This window comes from Schistocerca americana, unplaced genomic scaffold, assembly GCF_021461395.2.
Source record: "Schistocerca americana isolate TAMUIC-IGC-003095 unplaced genomic scaffold, iqSchAmer2.1 HiC_scaffold_198, whole genome shotgun sequence".
Taxonomy (NCBI): Eukaryota; Metazoa; Arthropoda; class Insecta; order Orthoptera; family Acrididae; genus Schistocerca; species Schistocerca americana.
The window spans coordinates 225001-230000 of NW_025725904.1; the positions used below are offsets into that span (position 1 = coordinate 225001).

The 5000-nt window shown below is 53.7% G+C and overlaps 1 non-coding gene across 1 annotated transcript in view; it reads right to left on the reverse strand.

Moving 5' to 3' along the window:
• The window catches only part of LOC124573918, a 1910-nt gene extending 1648 nt beyond the window's left edge, over positions 1 to 262 (reverse strand). Inside the window, exon 1 of the ribosomal RNA XR_006972238.1 lies at positions 1 to 262. This exon is cut by the window's left edge and continues 1648 nt beyond it. This is a non-coding gene — a ribosomal RNA (small subunit ribosomal RNA).
• Positions 263 to 5000: the final 4738 nt, after the last annotated feature.

The following is a 5000-nucleotide window of genomic DNA, read 5'->3' on the forward strand; positions in this document are numbered from 1 at the left end:
GTCACCAAGGCAAACGGACCGGACGAGCCGACCGATTGGTTTTGATCTAATAAAAGCGTCCCTTCCATCTCTGGTCGGGACTCTGTTTGCATGTATTAGCTCTAGAATTACCACAGTTATCCAAGTAACGTGGGTACGATCTAAGGAACCATAACTGATTTAATGAGCCATTCGCGGTTTCACCTTAATGCGGCTTGTACTGAGACATGCATGGCTTAATCTTTGAGACAAGCATATGACTACTGGCAGGATCAACCAGGGAGCTGCGTCAACTAGAGCTGAGCAGCCGGCCGCCCGGGAGTGTGTCCCGGGGGCCCGCGCGAACACGCAAGCGTCCGCTCAATTATTCTGCAAACAGGAGGAGGCTGAGCTCCCCTGCACAATACACCTCGAAACCCTCTCAGGTCCCGGCGGCGCGCAGCGCCGTCCTAAGTACTTGGTCGGGTTCGAGAGAGGCGCAATCGCCCGGAGTTTGGCGAGTAGACGCTTTAGGTGCGACCACCCGTGCTCCCAACTGAGCTTGCCGCTGCCGACAGAGGCCCGGGAGCGTGCTGTCGTGGCATTGCCGGCGGGAGACAACACGCGCCACCTACGGTGACCGGCAGCTCCAACGCCAGCGCCACAGAAGGACAAAAGCCCCACTTGGGTGCCGAAGCGAACTCTCCCAGCACAGCGCACGCGCCAACACGTCCGCACAGCTGCGATACAAACCACCTGCGAGAACCGCAGAGGCGACCGAGCAGCAGACGGCGTCGCGGCGCCGAGCGCCGGGCGGCGGCGCATCCTCAGCGCACACAGTCCTCAATCGGACCAGCACACTGCAGATGTCCACCGCGCTTCGCACCGGGCCCGCGAGGACCTACTTTGGCCGCACGGCGCCGCGTGCAGGGTGCGCCGGCGCGCAGCTGCGCCGCCTGCCGCCTCCGTCGGCCGGCGCGCCTGCCACTGGCCGCCCCCACCAGCCGGCTGTAGCGCGTGCGCCCACGCACCGCGCGGCCAGCACGCCGGGAGGCCCCCCCTCACCGGCCGGGGACGGTCCCACCCAGCCACCGCCGCGTATCGCTTCACACCCAGATGCCATTCACGTTCGTGGGCATGGTGGGTATCGCTGGAACAACCGGTTGGTAGCTCAACCGATCGTCGCCATCACTGATTCACCTCTAGCGAGAACAACCGCACCACAACGGTTTACCAGTTGTTCATTTGCATAACGTCACCAGCAAACGTAGGCGTCCATCGCCATTTGCAAATTCAACGATTGTTGCATGCCTGTGTCAGGTGTCACGACACACTATGTCTGCCCACATACACGCAACAACATGTGCACGCTTCGCGAACACGTGGAAGGTGGCCCCCGTACGTATGCGATGTCCATTGCGCGAACGACTGTCAACCGGCCTCTGTCGCATGTCGCAGATGTGGAACGCAGTGCACCATGCTATCACGGTGTGTGAGAAGAGACGACTACGTCTGACAACACGCGCCACTACATCAACAGACGGCTCATGCTGATCGCCATCCAGGGCATACCACACTGCAATCCAGCTCTTATAGGGAGACGACACGTAGCTGAGTGCACAACATTTGGACCGCATGGTTCGCCGTTGTTGGCGCAGTCGTTGTACGGTCACATGTACCACGATGTATCATTCAGTACATGAGGACCAATGTGCAGTACAGTGTGTGATTTGGACGTACAACATCAGCGGACAGTTGACACAGGCCGTACCACAGCGTAGGCTAAGTGCTTCGCACATGCGAATGCCAATGAACAACTGCAAATGCCAATGAACAACTGCAAAGGGCATTGAGCATGTACGTCCTGCTGCCATCCACATTACAGTGTATAGCTGCAAGGTGTTTAACATGAAGCGATACACTGGGGACCGGGCAGTGCGAGTAGCAAACTATATTGCGGGGGTTGCAGTTAGGCAACACTACACTAATTTAACGCGTCGTATGACAATTACAGAGCAGGTTAAGGCCCAACGTGTGTTGGGTTAAGGCCCAACGTGTGTTGGGTTAAGGCCCAACGTGTGTTGGGTTAAGGCCCAACGTGTGTTGGGTTAAGGCCCAACGTGTGTTGGGTTAAGGCCCAACGTGTGTTGGGTTAAGGCCCAACGTGTGTTGGGTTAAGGCCCAACGTGTGTTGGGTTAAGGCCCAACGTGTGTTGGGTTAAGGCCCAACGTGTGTTGGGTTAAGGCCCAACGTGTGTTGGGTTAAGGCCCAACGTGTGTTGGGTTAAGGCCCAACGTGTGTTGGGTTAAGGCCCAACGTGTGTTGGGTTAAGGCCCAACGTGTGTTGGGTTAAGGCCCAACGTGTGTTGGGTTACGTTAAGGGGCAATGTGGGTTACGTTAAGGGGCAATGTGGGTTACGTTAAGGGGCAATGTGGGTTACGTTACGGCGCAATATAGGTTACGTTACGGCGCAATATAGGTTACGTTAAGGCGCAATATCGGTTACGTTAAGGCGCAATACAGGTTACGTTAAGGCGCAATACAGGTTACGTTAAGGCGCAATACAGGTTACGTTAAGGCGCAATACAGGTTACGTTAAGGCGCAATACAGGTTACGTTAAGGCGCAATACAGGTTACGTTAAGGCGCAATACAGGTTACGTTAAGGCGCAATGCAGGTTACGTTAAGGCGCAATGCAGGTTACGTTAAGGCGCAATACAGGTTACGTTAAGGCGCAATACAGGTTACGTTAAGGCGCAATACAGGTTACGTTAAGGCGCAATACAGGTTACGTTAAGGCGCAATACAGGTTACGTTAAGGCGCAATACAGGTTACGTTAAGGCGCAATACAGGTTACGTTAAGGCGCAATACAGGTTACGTTAAGGCGCAATACAGGTTACGTTAAGGCGCAATACAGGTTACGTTAAGGCGCAATACAGGTTACGTTAAGGCGCAATACAGGTTACGTTAAGGCGCAATACAGGTTACGTTAAGGCGCAATACAGGTTACGTTAAGGCGCAATACAGGTTACGTTAAGGCGCAATACAGGTTACGTTAAGGCGCAATACAGGTTACGTTAAGGCGCAATACAGGTTACGTTAAGGCGCAATACAGGTTACGTTAAGGCGCAATACAGGTTACGTTAAGGCGCAATACAGGTTAGGTTAAGGCGCAATACAGGTTAGGTTAAGGCGCAATACAGGTTAGGTTAAGGTACGACATAGGTTAGGTTAAGGTACGACATAGGTTAGGTTAAGGTACGACATAGGTTAGGTTAAGGTACGACATAGGTTAGGTTAAGGTACGACATAGGTTAGGTTACGGTACGACATAGGTTAGGTTACGGTACGACATAGGTTAGGTTACGGTACGACATAGGTTAGGTTACGGTACGACATAGGTTAGGTTACGGTACGACATAGGTTAGGTTACGGTACGACATAGGTTAGGTTACGGTACGACATAGGTTAGGTTACGGTACGACATAGGTTAGGTTACGGTACGACATAGGTTAGGTTACGGTACGATATAGGTTAGGTTACGGTACGATATAGGTTAGGTTAAGGTACACATTGTTGTAAGGAAAGGTTTAATGGGGGGCGGGGCGGGGCGGCCGGTTTGTTGATTGTGATTATAGTAAGTGGATGCCTGCGGCATCATCTGATTTGCCACGTCAGGATGCACCTTTGGCTCATGACAGGCGGCGCTCTCATTCCATGCTTGTGGCAGACCTGTGTCTTTCATTCCTGCCATTGTTTGTGTGCTGTGAGAGGAGGCAGTATTGTGATGTTGGGTGCACCCCTGTGTAGGACATGTGTGGGTGTTGGTGGCTTGGCTGAGCAATGGTGGTTGTCGGGTGGGTGGGATATTCTGTTTTCTGAGTGGACCTCCCAGTCTGGTTATGACAGTGTGGATTGTCTAATGTGGCGGAGAGGATGCACTGGGTGTTGTTCCATGCTGGTGCTTACATATTGTCTGTGTGCGTGTTACAGGCAGAGAGTAGTGCGTGATAAGGGTGTGTGGCTGACGTGTGGTTGTGATTGTGAGCAGAGTCTTTCAGCATGTATACGGACAGTTGTATACATTATCTGTATTCTGATGGCTCTATCTATTACTAATCAGCGCCGTGTATACGTTTAATCCGGTTCCAGTCGAAACTGTTGTATCTCTGTACATTAGTGACACGGCGAGCCCGCTATGTAGTTACTCGTCTCGGCAGCTTCCACCGGTGTATGGCAAATGATTATAAGGAATCAGTCTAGTCGTCAATACCGATGGTGTGACGTCACATGTCTGGGGTGGGGGACGCTGCGCCCTTCCGGTGGGTCATGGCCTAGAAAGACTCTTCCCACGCAGGGGGGCGTGGACTGTCATTGACTCTTCCAGGTAATATACTTGCCGTACGTTCTTGCGACTGCGAGTGCAACGCTCACCGGTACCGACATGGATGGAGCGCCTCCTAGCTGACCGCTCAGCATCGGCATTCGTACAGAGAGCAACGCGGTCGCGTCTCTAGCTCGTAACTGGTACAGCCCGCAGCTCATGTATAGGGACAGCGGGAATGTCGCATATTGGAGATAACTCTTCATGAAACGCATGTTATAGGGGTGGATTGCACATTGCGACTGCGGGAAAAGTCCGCCGTTCATCCGCTGGAGTTGCGAGTTGGGCGGTTGGAGTGGGGCGCAGGTGGAGTGATTGCCGGTCCACGATTTCGTGCGGCAGAGGCGCTGGCGTTGGGGTGCTGTGGTCGACAGAGGACGCAGGCTTTGTGGGTGGGGTCGAAAGATGGGCACTGTGGGCCCATCGATGTCTTGGTCGGCTTGGCGTCTCATAGATGGCGGTATCGTCGTTGCAGGACGTCATGCCGCGGGAGACCTACAGATGGCGCTGTGTTTTGTGGTGCGCTCGACATGGCGGACGTAGTGTTGTCAGATTCGCATAGATGGAGGTATTGCATGTGGTTTCGCCGTATTTTCATAGATGGCGATACCGTTTTGCCGGCATGGTTGGCGTAGTTCCGTCGGATCCCTGTAG